This window comes from Myxine glutinosa, chromosome 1, assembly GCF_964187855.1.
Source record: "Myxine glutinosa chromosome 1, kmMyxGlut1.1, whole genome shotgun sequence".
Classification (NCBI taxonomy): domain Eukaryota; kingdom Metazoa; phylum Chordata; class Myxini; order Myxiniformes; family Myxinidae; genus Myxine; species Myxine glutinosa.
Genome location: NC_136261.1, coordinates 402,708,771 through 402,729,356, shown reverse-complemented (window position 1 = coordinate 402,729,356; position 20,586 = coordinate 402,708,771). Strand labels below are relative to the sequence as shown.

Genomic DNA, 20,586 nt, shown 5'->3' with positions numbered 1-20,586 from the left:
GGATATAAAATGTCCGATGTGAAGTGGCGTCGTATGTATGATAAATTCCCAAGCCATGAGAGCAATAAGGCACACAGAGACTGCAACTTGAAGTGGAAGAATTTGCAACAATCTGTAATGGCAGTTAGTGGCATTGACTGTCAATTGCAGAAGCAGATACAAGGAGAAACAGCGAAAAATAGAGCTCTCTTGCAGAGAATCCTAGATGTAACACTGCTCTTGGCATCAAGGAATTTACCTTTCAGGGGTAAAACCAAAGACCAAGATGATATCCACAATGGTAATTTCCTCGGCACACTAGAGCTCTCGTCTCATTACGATCCACTGCTGAATGAGCACTTACAAAAAATCAGGGACAAAAAAAAAAAGGAACCAGGCTGACATTATCTGAGCTCTGACATTCAAAATGAGTTCATTGAATTATGTGGCAAAAGAGTTTTGAAAAGAATTCTAAAGGAAAGGGAGGATGCTATTTATTATTCAGTCATGTGTGATGCTACGCCAGATATTTCCCATACTGAACAGAATGTTGTGCTTATAAGATATGTGAATTATAACAAAGAAACATATGACTGGGAGATCACTGAACGGTTTCTTGAATTCCAGGACTTTAACATAAAGACAGGAAGTGAGATAGCAGAGATGATTGAAAATGTGTTTCATGACCAAGCGATAAACATCGGAAATTGCAAAGGGCAGGGATATGATAATGGGGCAAACCAGTCAGGAAAGTCAAGGGAGTCCAAGCCCAAATATTAAAGAACAAGCGTTACGCCTAGGTCCCCCGTCGGGGAAGTGATGTGAGTTGACAAAGTGGAAGACGCAGAAAACAAGCTATGATATGATATTTCGCTCACAAGGTTCAGACATACATGGAGGCGGCCATCTTGGATTTTGACGTGGCGACCCAATTTTCAAAAGCTTTCTTCCTTATGCCGAGATACACCCACACACCAGATTAGAGGTTGGTAAGTCGCTTATTTTTCAAGATATTCATCTCACAAGGTTCAGACATACATGGCGGCAGCCATCTTGGATTTTGACGTGGCGACCCAATTTTAAACAACGTTCTTCCTTGTGCCGAGATACACCCACACACCAGATTAGAAGTTGGTACGTCGCTTATTTTTCAAGATATTTCGCTCACAAGATTCAGACATATATATGGTGGCGGCAATCTTGGATTTTGACGTGGCGACCCAATTTTCAATAGCGTTCTTCCTTGTGACTAGATACACCCACACACCAGATTAGAAGTTGGTACTTCGCTTATTTTTCAAGATATTCAGCTCACAATGTTCAGACATACATGGCGGCGGCCATCTTGGAGTTTCACGTGGCGACCCAATTTTGAATAGCGTTCTTCCTTGTGCCTAGATACACCCACACACCAGATTAGAAGTTGGTACTTCACTTATTTTTCAAGATATTCAGCTCACAAGGTTCAGACATACATGGCGGCGGCCATCTTGGATTTGGATGTGGCGACCCAATTTTCAATAGCGTTCTTCCTTGTGCCGAGATACACCCACACACCATATTAGAAGTTGGTACTTCGCTTATTTTTCAAGATATTCAGCTCACAAGGTTCAGACATACATAGCGGCGGCCATCTTGGATTTTGACGTGGCGACCCAATTTTCAATAGGGTTCTTCCTTGTGCCGAGATACACCCACACACCAAATTAGAAGTTGGTACTTCGCTTATTTTTCAAGATATTCAGCTCACAAGGTTCAGACATACATGGCATCAGACATACATGGCGGCGGCCATCTTGGATTTGGAGGTGGGTTGCATCCACACACCAAATTCGAATGCGGTCCTTCGCTTACGCACGCACACACGGACGGAGTGGAAAGCCATAGTCCCCCTTTCGCTCCGCGGTGCCACGGGGGACAAAAATGCGTTTCAGGTTCAACCCTGGATGTCTGGGTTTGAATCCCGACCCAGCTATAAACTGGGTACCTCATCCCCATCCATAAACCTGATCCCAATCAATAAACCTGATCCCAATCAATAAACCTGATCCCAATCAATAAACCTGATCCCAATCAATAAACGTGATCCCCATCAATAAACCTGATCCCCATCCATAAACCTGATCCCAATCAATAAACCTGATCCCAATCAATAAACCTGATCCCCATCAATAAACCTGATCCCAATCAATACACCTGATCCCAATCAATACACCTGATCCCAATCAATAAACCTGATCCCAATCAATAAACCTGATCCCAATCAATAAACCTGATCCCAATCAATAAACCTGATCCCAATCAATAAACCTGATCCCCAGCCATAAACCTGATCCCCATCCATAACCCGGATCCCCATCCATTACCCGGATCCCCATCCATTACCCGGATCCCCATCCATAACCCGGATCCCCATCAATAAACCTGATCCCCATAAATAAACCGGATCCCGATCAATAAACCTGATCCCCATCAATAAACTTGATCCCCATCCATAAACCTGATCCCCATCCATAAACCTGATCCCCATCCACAAACCTGATCCCCATCCATAAACCTGATCCCCTTCCATAAACCTGATCCCCATCCATAAACCTGATCCCCATCCATAAACCTGATCCCCATCCATCAAGCTGATCCCCATCCATAAACCTGATCCCCATCCATAAACCGGATCCCCATCCATAACCCGGATCCCCACCCATTACCCGGATCCCCATCCATAACCCGGAACCCCATCAATAAACCTGATCCCCATCAATAAACCTGATCCCCATAAATAAACCGGATCCCCATCAATAAACCTGATCCCCATCCATAAACCTGATCCCCATCCATAAACCTGATCCCCATCCATAAACCTGATCCCCATCCATAAACCTGATCCCCATCCATAAACCTGATCCCCATCCATCAAGCTGATCCCCATCCATCACGCTGATCCCCATCCATAAACCTGATCCCAATCCATAAACCTGATCCCAATCCATAAACCTGATCCCCATCAGTAAACCTGATCCCCATCCATCAAGCTGATCCCCATCCATAAACCTGATCCCCATCTATAAACCTGGTCCCCATCCATAAACCTGATCCCCATCCATAAACCTGATCCCCATCCATAAACCTGATCCCCATCCATAAACCTGATCCCCATCCATAAACCTGATCCCCATCCATAAACCTGATCCCCATCCATAAACCTGGTCCCCATCCATAAACCTGGTCCCCATCCATAAACCTGATCCCCATCCATAAACCTGATCCCCATCCATAAATCATTCCTATCTGTGGCGGTTATCACACTTTATGTTTTCATCCTCAGAGGTCACGAGCCTTGTCTTGGTTTCAAAATATTGTCTTTAATTCACGTAAAAACTGAAAAGTAAAAAATCAGCCTTTCAGTAAATGTCGTTACTTGTGGCGGCACAACGAACTTGCTAAATACCTTACACAAAAGTTACTATGACGCACGTTTTTCATCCGCACAATAGTCCGGCAGCTAAGCTAAATATAGCATAACAATTGTGCATTTTGTGAGGAAAGCACCAAATTTGGCACACTAGTAGATTATCATATTATGAAAAGATCTGGATATTGGGCCATCTCACATTCAGAGATTTGATTTTTGCAAGATTTGCAGATTTTGCAGATTTGCAAGCAGAGATTGCAACGCCAGGGACGGCCGACTCCTTCCGACGAGCTGCCCACGTCACCCGCACAAGAAGAGCTCATCAAATCACTGCAGCGGCACTGCACATCCTGCAACACCGTGCGTATGAACGCCACTGTATGACATATGCTGATGATGCAGAAGACCTGCCTGAGTTCGAAGACGGGTGTCACCAGAGAGGAGAAGACATTCCCAACTTTCAGTACTGGGCAACTGTGCTGGAACTAGAGATGTTGGTACTGGTCTTCGTGCGTTCTCTGCGGCAGGCTTCATTCACGACGTACCTTGATGCCCTGACGGAACTGGTCCCATGGTTCCATGCCTTAGACCACACACACTATGCCGGGTGGGTCCCTGTTCACCTGAGGGACATGGTTGCACTCCCAATGAAGCACCCAGATGTAGCCAGAGAATTCAGGGCTGGCAACTTCACTGTTCAGAAGACGAAGAAGGTGTTCTCTTCGATCCCAATCGAATCGAAATCTTGCAAAAATCAAATCTCTGATGGCCCAATATCCAGATCTTTACACAATATGATACTCTACTAGTGTGCCAAATTTGGTGCTTTCCTCACAAAATGCACAATTGTTATGCTAAGTTGCCCCACAACAACACAATAATTTGCCTCAACTTACTTCAAGAAGTTCAACAATAAATTGAGATTCAGCTCACCTCTATGCAAGGGTCGGGAATGAAAGAGAAAACATCGAAAATGGAGCCGATCAGTTCTTTCGTTTGTCGCGGGTAAAAACAGTTTGGGGTGAAGAAGGCGGAAGCTCAAGAATGCGAATGCGTCGCACAACTGACACCGGAAGTGATAACACGCCGTGCATAAACAACAGCTGCACAAACCCATAGGAATCTCTTTGGGAATTCCCTTATTTGTCGCAGTTTTAGTCAAAGAAACTTTCGAGACTGTCTCGGACAGAACAATTTATCTTCATCTTCACCTGTGGAATTTGGGCTGCTCTTTAAATGACAACATCGCATAATTATATTTGCTGTTACTGGTTGTTACAATATAGCTTCATCACATGATATATTTTCATTTTCTTTGTACTGCAACTGGTAATGTTAAATTTAATCAACCGGTATTTTGATTTATTTATGACGCACTTCCGGTCATACAGTGAAGTGTTTTTAGCGAGACCGCATCACAACTCACAAATTTGTGTACATACGTAATCAGGAAATAGTGCTGCATATTACCCCTGACTTGTATCGATACGATATACTTCAGTTTGAACACTGTTACCACAAGATGTGTTTGTCCAGCCCAGAGTCATGCATAGGAATACCTTGTAATGTACGTGTGATTACTTTGACCATGTTCGAAAGTGGGTCCAACGGTTTCTATTCATTCGCCCAACGTCTTTGAACGGAAGGGAAGCCGCCGAATTGAAGAACGGCACCTCGTCTTTGGAGCCCAGCATAAAGAGGTAACAACGTATTCCTTCATTATAATTCAGTGTATTAAAGCGCGGCGTTACGCGCGCTGCTTGCAAGCAAGGAGGAAGCGGACAAGCGGTAACTTATAAGCGTCTTTATTTCAGGAGCTCACTGTAACACAAGCGCTCTGGGCTGCGCGCCCCGTGTATATCCTCAGGCCACGCCTACTCCTCGGGCCTGGCCCTCGCCCACTTGGTGCGCGGAATGATGTCACCACGCCAGTGGCTTTCACCACCACGGGCTTTCGTGTCCGCCACACGCGCCCCCCCAGAATTCCCGCGCACCTGGAGGGCCAGTTTGCGGGGCAGACGGATGACCCGGCCGAAGCGCCCCCTGGCGATCGGCGGCGTCCGGGGTGCAGGGATGCCAGGTGGGATGCCCCTGGCTGCCCCTGGGATGGGTGTAGGACCGGGGGGCGGTGTGGCGGCGGGGCTGGGCGGTGCCGGGGGTCCGCCCGCAGGGGGGCGGCCCCGACGCGGGGGTCGGGCCACTGGCGGTGGATGGTCCACGTCGAGGTGGGCCGGCTTGAGGCGGTCTACAGAAACGCGGTCAGGAGTACCGCCGATGTCCAGGGTGAAGTGCTTCGCCCCGGTCTCCAGCACGCGGAAAGGCCCGTCGTACGGGGCCGCAGTGGTGTCCAGTTGGCATCGTGGCGGACGAAGACGTACTCCGCCGTGCGAAGCTCCGGGGCGACGTGCGTCGGTGGGTGCCTGTGGCATGCCGTTGGCACCGGGGCGAACCTCTGGGCGGTCTCTTGCAGAGCGGAGCGCTGCTGTGCCACGGACCATGGTGCCGTGGAGTCGGGGAGGAACTCGCCTGGCACCCGCAGCGGTTGCCCGAAGACCAACTCCGCGGCGGATGCGCGCAGGTCCTCCTTGGGCGCCGTCCGGAGGCCCAGCAGGACCCAGGGGAGCCTGTCGACCCAGCCGCCGTCGCGGAGGGTGGCCCGGAGCGCGGCCTTCAATGAGCGGTGAAATCGCTCACACAGGCCGTTAGCCTGGGGGTGGTAGGCCGTGGTTCGGTGCAGCCGGACCCCGAGCCCCTGCGCGACCGCCCCCCAGAGCTCCGAGGTGAACTGGGGGCCGCGGTCGGACGAGATGTCTAAGGGGGCGCCGAACCGGGCGACCCAGGTGGCGATGAAAGCCTGCGCGACGTCCGCCACCATCGTCGACGCCAAGGGCACGGCCTCCGGCCACCGGGTGGTGCGGTCCACCATGGTGAGGATGTGGGTGAAACCCCGCGAGGGGGGCAGAGGTCCCACCAGGTCCACGTGGACGTGGTCAAACCGGCGTTCCGGCACCGTGAACGGGGCCAACGGGGCCTGGGTGTGCCGGTGCACCTTGGCGCGCTGGCACGCGAGGCACGTCCTGGCCCAGCCACGGACGGCCGTCCGGAGGCCATGCCAGACGAACTTGTCGGCGATCAACCTTTGGGAGGCCCTCGCGCCCGGGTGGGACAGGCCGTGGATGGCGTCAAACACCTGGCGCTGCCAGCCCAAGGGCACGATGGGGCGAGGCCGCTCGAGGGAGACGTCGCACAAGAGGGCCGCGCCCGCGCCGTCGAACGGCACCTCGGTGACGCGGAGGCCCGTGATGGCGGTCCGCAAGGCCTGGACGTCGGGGTCAGCGGCCTGGTCCGCTGCCATCCGGGCATAGTCGATGCCGAGGTGGACTGCGTGGGCGACGGCCCGGGAAAGGCAATCCGCCACCGGGTTGTCCTTCCCCGCGACGTGCCGGATGTCCGTCGTGTACTTGGACACGGCCGAGAGGTGATGCTGCTGCCGGGCCGACCACGGCTCGGTGACCTTGCCCATCGCGAAGATCAGCGGCTTGTGGTCGACGAAGGCCGTGAACACACGGCCCTCGAGCAGACGGCGGAAGTGCCTGACCGCCAAGTGAAGCCCGAGCAACTCGCGGTCGAAGGTACTGTAACGGCGTTCGTGCGGGCGAAGCTGCCGGCTAAAGAACGCCAGCGGTTGCCAAGCTCCACGCACCCAATGCTCGTGCACCGCGCCCACCGCGTAGTCCGAGGCGTCGGTGGTGAGGGCGATTGGTGCATCGGGCGCCGGGTGCGCGAGCATGGTGGCGTTAGCCAAGGCGAGCTTCACGCCCGTGAACGCCGTGTCCATCTGCTCGGTCCAGGTAATGTCATCTTTGCCCGGCTTACCTCGGAGAGCTTCGTGCAGGGGGTGCAGGAGCTGGGCGATACGGGGCAGGAACCGATGGTAAAAGTTCACCATGCCCAGGAACTCCTGCAGCCCTCTGATCGTGCGGGGGCGCGGAAACCCCTTCACCGCCTCCACCTTGGCCGGCAGGGGGACAGCTCCGTGCCTGGTGACACGGTGCCCCAGAAAATCGATTACGGCGACGCCGAACCGGCACTTTGCAGGGTTCACAATCAGGCCATGCTGGCCCAGGCGTTCGAAGAGTGTGCGGAGGTGGCGTAGGTGCTCTTCGCGGGACGCGCTGGCGACGAGGATATCGTCCAGGTAGACGTAGACAAAATCCAAATCGCGCAGGACGCTGTCCATCAGTCGCTGGAACGCCTGAGCCGCATTCTTCAGACCGAAGGGCATCCGCAGGAACTCGAAGAGTCCGAATGGCGTGATGACCGCCGTCTTCGGGACGTCCTCCGGCCTGACGGGGACCTGATGGTAGCCGCGTATGAGGTCCACCTTTGAGAAGAAGGACATGCCCGCCAAATGGGCCGAAAAGTCCTGAATGTGGGGGACGGGGTAGCGGTCGGGAGTGGTGGCGTCATTGAGATGGCGATAGTCCCCGCACGGTCGCCATCCCCCGTCGGGCTACGGCACGATGTGCAGCGGTGACGCCCAAGCACTCTTCGAGCGCCGAACGATGCCGAGTCGCTCCACGGTAGCGAACGCCGCTTTTGCCACCGCCAGCTTCGTCGGCTCGAGGCGGCGTGCCCGGGCGAAGACCAGTGGCCCGACGGTGGGGATGTGATGGGCCACCCCGTGCTTGATGGCCCCCGCCGAGAAGGTGGGCCGCGTGAGGGCCGGGAAGCCGGCGAGGAGGCGGGTGAATGCGTCCGCTGCCGGAAGCGTACAGATCAACATGGCCGGAACCGAACCGTTCGGCAAGCCGCTTGGCAAGCCGCTCGGCGAGCCGCTCGTTGAGCTACTCGACGAGCTGGGCAGCGCACAAGCGAGCGAGCTGAACGTCTCGGCCTGGACAAGACATCTGCGCTTTACGTCGACCAGGAGCCCATTAGCGCACAGGAAGTCCGCGCCAAGCAGTGCCATGGGCACGTCGGCGGTGACGAACGTCCATCGGAAAACCTGCCCTCCGAACCGTAGAGATAGGCAGCATTTTCCGTACGTACGGATGGGCATCCCGTTCGCGGCAAGCAGCGCGGGGCCCCCGCCCGCGGCGTGCTTGTCTGACATACCGACGGGAACGACACTCACCTGCGCTCCCGTGTCGCACAGGTAACGGCGCCTGGATAAGGTGTCCATTATGAACAGCAGGCTGCTCGAACGGCCGGCGCTCATCGCCACTATTGAGCGCCGGCCCGGGCGTTTCCCGACCTGTTGAAGGTGCATGGCGGATGACACTGCCGAGCCTCGTGGCCGAACTTGGCGTGGAACCAGCACCAGGTGGTGGAGCTGGAGGAGCGCGGCTGGCTCCGCCAGGCCGGTGGAGTTGGCGGGTTTCCCCGCGGTGGCGGTATTCGCCGCGGCGGTGGGCGGGGCGTGGCGGCGGTCACGAGGTGCGTATCAGCATGCTGCTTATGCTGTGTAAGCTGATGCTGTGGATCAGCATCATCAGCAGCATCAGCCTCGAGGTCCGTGACGGCCGCGATGTACCTGTCCGCCTCGGCTGCCAATGCTCGGGGTTCCGTTAGCACGGTCCCGGCCAACGCGAGGCGAACCTGCGCTGGAAGTTGGCGACGGAAAAGCGCCCGGAATAGAGAACCGGGGGCTTCGTCGCCCAACAGTGACAGCATATGGTCCATTCGGACCGACGGGCACGTGTCGCCGAGCTCAGGGAGATCCAGGAGGCGGTCGGCCCGTGCGTCGTCCGTGAGGCCGAACGTGGCTAGGAGTAGCCGCTTGAGTGCCTCATACTTGTGGCCGTCCGGTGGGTGGCGAAGGACGGACACAACTCGAGCGGCCGTGCCGGGCCCGAGGGAGGCGACGACGTGGCAGTAGCGCGTGTCATCGCCGGTGAGGCGCCGAAGCTGAAATTGGGCTTCGGCTTGGACGAACCAGACTTCGGCCTGAGCCTCCCAAAATTCGGGAAGTTTGATGAAGTTGGTCATGGCAATGGCGTCGTGTGTGGAAGGATCGCTCCGGCAGATCCAACGTCGAGGTCACCAGTAAAGCGCAGCGTTATGCGCGCTGCTTGCGAGCAAGGAGGAAGCGGACAAGCGGTAACTTATAAGTGTCTTTATTTCAGGAGCTCACTGTAACACTAGCGTGCTCTGGGCTGCGCGTCCCGTGTATATCCTCAGGCCATGCCTACCCCTCGGGCGTGGCCCTCGCCCACCTGGTGCGCGGAATGATGTCACCACGCCAGTGGGCTTTCGTGTCCGCCACAGTATAAATATATGGGACATCTGTGGAACAAAGTATAATGTGGTTTCAAGGGTTTTTAATATTAAACTTTAGTATTATTTAGTTTCTGTTCTCTCCTCCGCCTCGTGTTTCTGGGCCCAAGCCGTGTTTTTTTTTCATATATATATATATATATATATATATATATATATATATATATACACATATATGTTGGATGCTCCAGGCACGGACAATGTAGCCCTCATCGAGGCCAGGCCTTAAATAGAAGAGAAGAAAAGTTTATGATTAAAAGTGTGTGTTGTTTGTGAGAAAGAGAGATTGAAGCTAGCCCAGTAGCGATAGTTTGAGTGAGACAGAAAGTAAAACCAGCAATCATGATATGGCATGACATCCCTTACGGGGTGCAAGCATTTTATTGTGAGAAGGATGAAGTTCAACACAAGACACCCGTGTTGAGATCTTTGCTCGCGATTGTGCTGAGACATCTACAGGATCTTTGAGGGTCGAGAACTCCACTGTCCGCAAAGTTTCAATTCATTTCACCAATTTCCATGGACATGGATATACCACATGGATTACTCCATGGCTCTCCCTCAGCTACCTGGGAATTTGACACGAAATCCGAGCCTTGCAAAATTCCGACCCTCACAACACCTCGTCCCGACCCTCACAACACCTCATCCCGACCCTCACAACACCTCGTCCCGACCCTCACAACGCCTCGGCCCGACCCTCACAACGCCTCGTCCCGACCCTCACAACGCCTCGTCCCGACCCTCACAACGCCTCGTCCCGACCCTCACAACGCCTCGTCCCGACCCTCACAACGCCTCGTCCCGACCCTCACAACGCCTCGTCCCGACCCTCACAACACCTCGTCCCGAGCCTCACAACACCTCGTCCCGACCCTCACAACACCTCGTCCCGACCCTCACAATGCCTCGTCCCGACCCTCACAACACCTCATCCCGACCCTCACAACACCTCGTCCCGATCCTCACACCTCATCCCGAACCTCACAACACCTCGTCCCGACCCTCACAACACCTCGTCCCGACCCTCACAACACCTCGTCCCGACCCTCACAACACCTCGTCCCGACCCTCACAACACCTCGTCCCGACCCTCACAACACCTCGTCCCGACCCTCAACACCTCGTCCTGACCCTCACAACACCTCGTCCCGACCCTCACAACACCCCGTCCCGACCCTCACAACACCTCGTCCCGACCCTCACAACACCTCGTCCCGACCCTCACAACACCTCGTCCCGACCCTCATAACGCCTCGGCCCGACCCTCACAACGCCTCGTCCCGACCCTCACAACGCCTCGTCCCGACCCTCACAACGCCTCGTCCCGACCCTCAACACCTCGGCACGACCCTCAACACCTCGTCCCGACCCTCACAACACCTCGTCCCGACCCTCAACACCTCTTCCCGACCCTCACAATACCTCGTCCCAACCCTCACAACACCTCATCCCGCTGAGCACCCGATTTGCATTCAATTCATAGATCGCCAGATATCAACGTGGAGCACCAAAAATTTGACTTTGGGGAAGGGGGAGCCCTACGCTTGTCTCCTGAGGGTGCAGCAAGGAATTCACATGGTGCAGGTGTGCTCCCTACCGAGTGTTGTTCTCGTTGAGCTATGTTTCACTTTTAATCACCGCCCTGGTAGTTTGGTTGCATCATCATCCTCGGGTAGTTTGGTTGCATCATCATCCTCGAGTAGTTTGGTTGCATCATCATCCTCGAGTAGTTTGGTTGCATCATCATCCTCATGTAGTTTGGTTGCATTATCATGCTTGGGTAGTTTGGTTGCATCAACATCATCCTCGAGTAGTTTGGTTGCGTCATCGCCACTCGGGTAGTTTGGTTGCATCATCTTCCTCGAGTAGTTTGCTTGCATCATTATCCTCGGGTAGTTTGGTTGCATCATTATCCTCGGGTAGTTTTGTTGCATCAGTATCCTCGGGTAGTTTGGTTGCATCATCATCCTCGGGTCATTCTCTTGCATCATCATCCTCGGGACAGGAATTGTGATTTTATAAACCGCAACGTTCCGCCGATCTCACGGGTTATTTCATTTACAAATGAGAAGCTTCTTTTGTCATTGTAGATTATATTATATTTCTAGTGTGCATTTGATAAACAATATCGATATGTATTGACAATAGCAATTATAGAATTTTAATGTCATTATTGTTGCATTTGTATACATTCAATGAGTTATTCATTATTCCGCTTGACCTGCTTTTTTACCAACACTAACTTCACCCTTTAATTTTATAATAGTCTCGTCCAGTTAAACATCAGGGAAAAACGTTTTCTTGTACCCCGTCGCACAGCGGAGCGAAAGGGGGACTATGGCTTTCCCCTCCGTCCGTGTGTCCGTCCGTCCGTGCGTGCGTGCGTAAGCGAAGGACCGCATTCGAATTTGGTGTGTGGGTGCAACCCACGTCAAAATCCAAGATGGCCGCCACCATGTATGTCTGATGCCATGTATGTCTGAACCTTGTAACCTGCATATCTTGAAAAATAAGCGAAGTATCAACTTCTAATCTGGTGTGTGGGTGTATCTAGGCACAAGCAAGAATGCTGTTTAAAATTGGGTCGCCACGTCAAAATCCAAGATGGCCGCCACCATGTATGTCTGATGCCACGTATGTCGGAAACTTGTAACCTGCATATCTTGAAAAATAAGCGAATACCAACTTCTAATCTGGTGTGTGGGTGTATCTAGGCATAAGGAAGAACGCTATTGAAAATTGGGTCGCCACGTCAAAATCCAAGATGGCCACCACCATGTATGTCTGAACCTTGTGAGATGAATATCTTGAAAAATAAGCGAAGTACCAACTTCTAATTTGGTGTGTGGGTGTATCTCGCCATAAGGAAGAAGGTTATTGAAAATTGGGTCGCCACGTCAAAATCCAAGATGGCCGCCACCATATATATGTCTGAAACTTGTGAGCGAAATATCTTGAAAAATAAGCGAAGTACCAACTTCTAATCTGGTGTGTCGGTGTATCTAGGCATAAGGAAGAACGCTATTGAAAATTGGGTCGCCACGTCAAAATCCAATATGGCCGCCGCCATGTATGTCTGAACCTTGTGAGATGAATATCTTGAAAAATAAGTGAAGTACCAACTTCTAATTTGGTGGGTGGGTGTATCTCGGCATAAGGAAGAACGCTATTGAAAATTGGGTCGCCACGTCAAAATCCAAGATGGCCGCCACCATATATATGTCTGAAACTTGTGAGCGAAATATCTCGAAAAATAAGCGAAGTACCAACTTCTAATCTGGTGTGTGGCTGTATCTAGGCACAAGGAAGAATGCTGTTTAAAATTGGGTCGCCACGTCAAAATCCAAGATGGCCGCCACCATATATATGTCTGAACCTTGTGAGCGAAATATCTTGAAAAATAAGCGAAGTACCAACTTCTAATCTGGTGTGTGGGTGTATCTAGGCACAAGCAAGAAGGCTGTTTAAAATTGCGTCGCCACGTCAAAATCCAAGATGGCTGCCGCCATGTATGTCTGAACACTGTGAGATGAATATCTTGAAAAATAAGCGAAGTACCAACTTCTAATCTGGTGTGTGGGTGTATCTAGGCACAAGCAAGAAGGCTTTTTAAAATTGCGTCGCCACGTCAAAATCCAAGATGGCCGCCGCCATGTATGTCTGAACCTTGTGAGCGAAATATCATATCATAGCTTGTTTTCTGCGTCTTCCACTTTGTCAACTCACATCACTTCACCGACGGGGGACCGAGGCGTAACGCTTGTTTACCTTAAACTGCCTTACTTTTGTTTGGGGGAACTCTCCTACACTCTTTCGTGCCATGTTTGTTTTTACCCTTAAACTGCCTTTCCTTTGTTTGGGGAGCTCTGCTACAAGCTTTCGTGCCATGCTTGTTTTTACCCTTAAACTGCCTTTTCTTTGTTCAGCGAGCTCTGCTACACGCTTTTGTGCCATGCTTGTTTTTGCCTTGAACTGCCTTGTCTTTGTTCAGGGAACTCTGCTGCACGCTTTGATGCCATGCTTGTTTTTACTCTGAAACTGCCTTTTCTTTGTCCAAGGAGCTCTCCTACACGCTTTCGTGTCATGCTTGTTTTTACCTTAAACTTCCTTTTCTTTGTTCAGGGAGCTCTGATCCATGCTTTCATGCCATGCTTGTTTTTACCTTAAATGGCCTGTCCTTTGTTCAGGGACCTCTGCTTCACGCTTTCGTGCCATGCTTATTTTAACCTCAAACTGCCTATCCTTTGTTCAGGGAGCTCTGCTGCATGCTTTCGTGACATGCTTGTTTTTACCTTAAACGGCCTATCCTTTGTTCAGGGAGCTCTGCTACATGATTTCATGCCATGTTTGTTTTTACCATAAATGGCCTATCCTTTGTTCAGGGAGCTCTGCTTCACGCTTTCGTGCCATGCTTGTTTTAACCTCAAACTGCCTATCCTTTGTTCAGGGAGCTCTGCTGCATGCTTTCGTGACATGCTTGTTTTTACCTTAAACGGCCTATCCTTTGTTCAGGGAGCTCTGCTACATGTTTTCGTGACATGCTTGCTTTTACCTTAAACGGCCTATGCTTTGTTCAGAGAGCTCTGCTTCACGTTTCTGTTTTATGCTAATTTTAAGCTTTGACAGTCTTTCTTTGATCTGCTCATCAGTTTCGTTTAAGTGCTTTAATGGTTGAGCTATTTTTTTTTCTTGCTTTCCTTTTTCTCTAAACTTTGCTTCTTAGTTTGAAGCATTGTGTATTTTTGTTGTTTGCTTCTAAAAAAGCAACCTTTAAAATAAACTATTTACAATGGGGTTGTCTTCAAACAGGATGTTTCTCTGCATCACTAACCAAGAGCAAACCTGAAAATAGTTGAAATAAAAAATTAATATCTGAAACATTTGTGTTTAAAATCCCACAACAACAAATAAGTTGCATACCAACACTAAAACGACACTCGATGGACTGCATACCTCCGCCAGGCTGAACAGTTTATATTTTGTATTCCACTGATCGGCCGGATCTGGATTCGGACCTGAACCAAAATGGAATCGGCTTGTTCTTGTCACCGAACCAACTCCTCCATAAAGTTTTTCGTCCAAATCCGTCCATAACTTTTTGAGATATCCTGCTATATATGGTTGCGGATCTCGAAGTACGGCACTCCCGTTAGCAAAGGGGGGTTAATCCCCTTGTCTTGTTAAGCTGGCCGTCTCCGGTCCTGGAACTATCCCGCTCCTTTGCGGGATGAGATTGGCCAGGGTGATTGGTCAAAGGCTTCCCAAATACCTTCACCAATCTCTCCGCAAAGCAGGGAGATGAGTCCCTGCTCGAACCGCGGATGAGATGGTAATTGCCGAGCGGTTTAGCAATCCACGATCCGAGCCTTAAGAAAAGGACGAAACCCGATTTAACGCGGTTGGCCAAATCGTGCCACAGGTACTCAATGGGGAAACGACTATAGCGACCGGATGAAAGGAACCAAAGAATAAGAAGGGTGAAGGAAGAACAAATATGGTTTATTAACTATCTAAAAGAGGAAACGAAAGAAGGGAATATACAAGAAGAGGAAATAAAAGGACATAGGGCAACCTTATACACTCTTATATAACACGCCCATGACAATACAAACACACTTACACGAATGGGGTGGTGGTGGTGGTGGGAAGGAAGAGAAGGGTCCAAGCAGATGGTTCCAGGCTCCGGGTCCGCTGCGAAGAATGGTAGGCAGTTGGTGTCGTTGGTGCGCGACCGGACCTTACAAATGCGAGGGGCTGGAATGCGCGTACGTATAGCGTGTCGAACACTCTCAAAACCACGGCAGTTCGTATCGAAAACGATCGTCCCAAACGATCCTCCGCGCAATGTTCTTATATTCGCCGCCTCTGCGCTGTTCGCTCAAGTTTGCCGATCTTCTCTCCTCTCTTGATCATCTGCTCTCTCTCCCCCGCATCTGCCGATTGCCCCCGCATCTCTGTGAAAAGGCTTCGCTCTCGCACTTTTATCACAAGCCTCGCGTATGAAGCCACGTCCGCTTCACTCCGCCTACCGGTGAACACGCCTTGGCCCGGATTGGTCACGAGGGTTCATTGTTACCTCCCCTCGTGACGCGTTGATGGGGCCACGCCTATGTTCCTGGCCGCCCCTCCCTTTTTCTCCTGCTCTGCCACGTGGCTTATGGTGGCGTTGGCAGGAACAAACCAAAAGGCAGCGAACGCTGCTGGCAATGGCGGCTTGGGCAGGAACAAACCAAAAGGCAGCCATGACGGCAATACCGCTACTGGCACTTTGGAGAGAGAGAGAGAGATTGGGGATAATTGAAGGGGCCTAGGTTATTTGATTAATACAACGCAGAGTCAAACTATTGGAAACAGATCCTTAACTGAAACATAGACTAATGAAGTAACTAAAGAAGAAGCCTATGGTTTGCTACGTGTTGCAATATGGCCTAACTAGGGTGCGACCTTTGACCTTCACACCAAAAATGGGAGTATTTACAGGGGATTATTTATAAGGGAACATTTACAAAAATGTACGAGTGAAGGGTTCTAAAAACCACAACAATATCATCGTTGGCCCTATCTCCCAATGGTGAATAATCACTAAAACAAATCTACCAGCTGGATCCAAATCCGGATCTTTAATTATTTGCTTTTAATTTCGTGATGGCTGTCATACCACGTGACCTATGACGTCACAATTATCATAAAAACATTCTGCATGGGTGTCACTCCGACCCTGAAAGTTTCGTCTCAATCCCCATTCATAAACTGATTGACTTGGATGGACTATTTACAAATGCTTGACAAATGTCAAGAACATATGGTTGCTGAGAAAAACGAGGTGCAGCCCATACAGACGCACAACCCGAAAACATATAATATCTTCACCTTAGTCGCCGGAGGCATAAAAACCCGATGTTGAACATGTCTTCAACCATTTCTTGGTCAGGCATTCGTCGATCTTGTTCAAATTTTGCACACAGATAATGAATAATGGCTTACATGTCATTTTATTTTGATATCAGCTCCAAGATGGCCGACTGATGGCCATTTTGTTACTTAAACGTGTCCTCGACCATTTCTCGGACATGCATGGCCCATTTCTGTTCAAACTTGGCACAAGTACAATACATGATGGCAGAAACATGAACCTCACTGTATTTTGCTATCTGATCAAAGATGGCCGACTGGTAGACTAGCGGGCCATTTTAATTGTAAAAAAATACCCGATATTGACCACGTCCTCAACCATTTCTCAGACATCCCATTTATCAATCTTGTTCAAACTTGGCACACTGATAAAGAATGATGGCTTACATATGCATCATTGCTTTTCGAGATCAGATCCAAGATAGCCAACTGGTGGCCATTTTGTTACTTCAACATGTCATCAATCATTTAGCAGACATGCATGGACCGATTTTGTTCAAACCTGGCACTGAGTCAATACATGACAGTATACATATGCAGAATATTTTGGTTTGTAACCCGATCAAAGATGGCTGAATGGTAGACAGGCAGCCATTTTCGTTGTAAAAACCATGGAGACCATGACAGTATGACATTTTATATCTTTTTCTTCTTGTTCTGAAATTAATTATCTGGCCAGTTATGAATTGCCAGTAATCGCAACACAAACAAAAGAATGTATTTGAAATCACCTGATATTCTGTCAATTCCTTCATGTCCAAACATTCCCAATATTGAATCGAGTGTCAATTAAAAGCATTTTTGGTATAATGTTTACAAGACTTTATAATTGTTTGAGGGTACCCTGAAGTTGTGCTTGCACGCATTTCTTTGATTCCATCAATGGAATGGAATGATGTGATGATGAGTGAGAATGAGTGAGATAGAAATATTGAGTGAGAGAGACAGATGCAAATTCTATATGCAAATTATGTGTATTATATAGCACCACCCGATGGTGGTGGGAGAGGGTATCACAAGTCAGCTGTGGAGATGACCTGCAATTTTGCAGTGGACATGTGACATAGTAAAAGACGGTGCTTTACTGACCCATACTAAAGGGCTTCGGTATTATGCACTGGTAGGGAGCACATTTATCTCACAGTAATAATAAAAAAATGAAAATTGAGGATTTTAAAAATTGCACTGAAGTTGTTGACCTTTGGCCTATGTTGACCTTGAAAATACTAGATGGTTGAATTCAGTGACCGGATATGCAAATCCTGTTCAGATTTCAAATTAATCGGATAAAAATTGAGGATTTTAGAAATTTGGCCTTTGTTGACCTTTTGGCCTATGTTGATCTCAAAAATACTGGATGGTTGAATTCAGTTCTCTGATTTGAAAATCGTTTTCAAATTCCGAGTCAATCGGATGAAAATTGAGGATTTTATAAATCTGGCCTGTGCTGACCTTTTGGCCTATATTGACCTCAAATAGTTGGGGTTGAATCCAGTGACCAGATATGCAAATCCTCTTAAAATTTCAAGTCAATCGGATGAAAATTAAGGATTTTAGAAATTTGGCCTATGTTGACCCTTTGGCCTATGTTGATCTCAAAAATAGTTGGTGGTGGAATTAAGTTCGCTGATATGAAAATCCCATTCAAATTCCAAGTCAATCAGATGAAAATTGAGGATTTTATAAATTTGAAATGGTTGTTGACCTTTGGCCTATGTTGACCTTTTGGCCAATGTTGATCTCAAAAATAGTTGGTGGTTGAATTCAGTTAGCTGATACATAAATCCTATTCAAATTTCAAGTCAATCGGATGAAAATTGAGAATTTTAGAAATCTGGCCTATGTTGACCTTTTGGCCTATTTTGACCTTTTGGCCTTTGTTGACCTAATAAATACTTGGGGGTTGAATGCAGTGACCAGACATGCAACCTCCTCAAATGCATGATGTCAAATTTCAAGTTAATCAGATAAAAATTGAAGATTTTAGAAATTCGGCCTTTGTTAACCTTTTGGCCTATGTTGACCTTTTGGCCTACGTTTGCCTCAAAAATAGTTTGGGGTTGAATTCAGTGCCCAGATATGCAAATCCTCTTAAAATTACAAGTCAATCAGATGGAAATTGAGGATTTTAGATATTTGGCCAATGTTGACCTTTTGGCATATTTACCTCAAAAATAGTTGATGTTTGGTTTCAGTAAGCTCATATGCAAATCCTATTCAGTTTTCAAGTCAATCAGATTAAAATTGAGGATTTTAGAAATTTGAAATTGTTGACCTTTGGCCTATGTTGAGCGTTTGGCCTATGCTGATCTCAAAAATAGTTGGTGGTTGAATTCAGTTAGCTGATATATAAATCCTATTCAAATTTCAAGTCAATCGGATGAAAATTGAGAATTTTAGAAATCTAGCCTATGTTGACCTTTTGGCCTATTTTGGCCTTTGACCTCAGAAATACGTGGGGGTTGAATGCAGTGACCAGACATTCAACCTCCTCAAATGCAATGACCTCAAATTTCAAGTTAATCGGATAAAAATTGAAGATTTTAGAAATTTGGCCTATGTTGACCTTTTGGCCGAAGTTTGCCTCAAAAACAAGTTTGGGGTTGAATTCCGTGACCAGATATGCAAATCCTCTTAAAATTTCAAGTCGATCAGATGGAAATTGAGGATTTTAGAAATCTGGCCTATGTTGACCTTTTGGCCTACGTTTGCCTCAAAAATAGTTGGTGGTTGGTTTCAGTAAGCTCATATGCAAATCCTATTCCGTTTTCAAGTCAATAAGATGAAAATTGAGGATTTTAGAAATAAGAAATTGTTGAACTTTGGCCTATGTTGAGATTTTGGCCGATGCTGATCTCCAAAAATAGTTGGTGGTTGAATTCAGTTTGCTGATATGTAAATCCCATTCAAATTTCAAGTGTATCGGATGAATATTAAGGATTTTAGAATTTAGAAATTGTTTTTGACCTTTGGACAGACAAACACAAACAAACACACAAACTGGAGTGATCGACATACTTGCAAAAAAAATGGTTTTCTTTCCCAAGTAACAAACACAAAAAACCAGAATGATGAACATACAAAAAAAAAAAAAAAAAATTGCCAAGTAATCATGCACAAGTTCAACCAATATACGTACTTGAAAAATATTAGATTTTCACTGGTAAAAAATCTTCAATTTTCGCAAATAATAATATATTCCGGAGTACCTCCATGGATCAATGCAAAATGTCACACATGATTAACTTCTGATGTGGCAAATATATTTGTTAACTATGACAGCATCATTCACGTAATATGGTGGACATCTTGGAGTTAAGGAAAACATTTCATCATTTTTTTTTTCGCCAAAACTACTGAACGGATCAATGCGAAATTTCATATGTACAAGTGAGGTACCCGTGCTATGCAGGGGTGGGAGGCCAGAAGCAAACAGACAATGCAGAAACGGTGAATGCTAAAGCATGGAACCAATAAATTCCACATTCCTGCAGCACCCTCAGTCACACGTCAGACATGGACAGCAAGTTTGTGAAGGACTTTCACGCAAAACATACCCGTTTGCAAACAAACAGGTATGTGTGTTCCATACCCAGTCAATGGCGAATCTGCATATGGCGATCCGCGAATGTCACGTTTTGAAAGTAGAAACCATCACGGCATGTCATCATTCACTTGAACTCTATCTTTTTTCATTCCAAACAGCATAATCCAATCACAAATGAAATAACATTAATATAAAAAAATTAACTTTTTAACAACATTTGTGACATAAAAAAATATTTAAATCCTGATGTGAATTTCCGTACGGTTGGCTGAACACAATTACGAATTCAAAATCGTAATTGTATTCACTCAATTCCAATCATCAATTGATACTTTAACAAAACGATTAACACGATTAACGTTTAACGATTTAACATCACGATTGAATGACGGTCCGATACGTCTTTCGTCTTTGACGTCTTTTCGAAGCTGTTCCACGCGCTCACGCTTTCGAA

General features: G+C 48.4%; 2 protein-coding genes across 2 annotated transcripts in view; one reads left to right on the top strand and one right to left on the bottom strand.

Annotated features, from left to right (window-relative positions):
- Nucleotides 1-4,625, bottom strand: part of LOC137417223 (E3 ubiquitin/ISG15 ligase TRIM25-like) — a 49,310-nt gene extending 44,685 nt beyond the window's left edge. The window contains exon 1 of the mRNA XM_068103058.2: nt 4,325-4,625. The gene's annotated coding sequence lies outside the window, so the exon portion shown is untranslated. The remainder of the gene's footprint in view (nt 1-4,324) is intronic.
- A 151-nt stretch (nt 4,626-4,776) lies between these two features.
- The window catches only part of LOC137417169 (uncharacterized), a 91,484-nt gene continuing 75,674 nt past the window's right edge, over nt 4,777-20,586 (top strand). The window contains exon 1 of the mRNA XM_078770360.1: nt 4,777-5,091. The gene's annotated coding sequence lies outside the window, so the exon portion shown is untranslated. The remainder of the gene's footprint in view (nt 5,092-20,586) is intronic.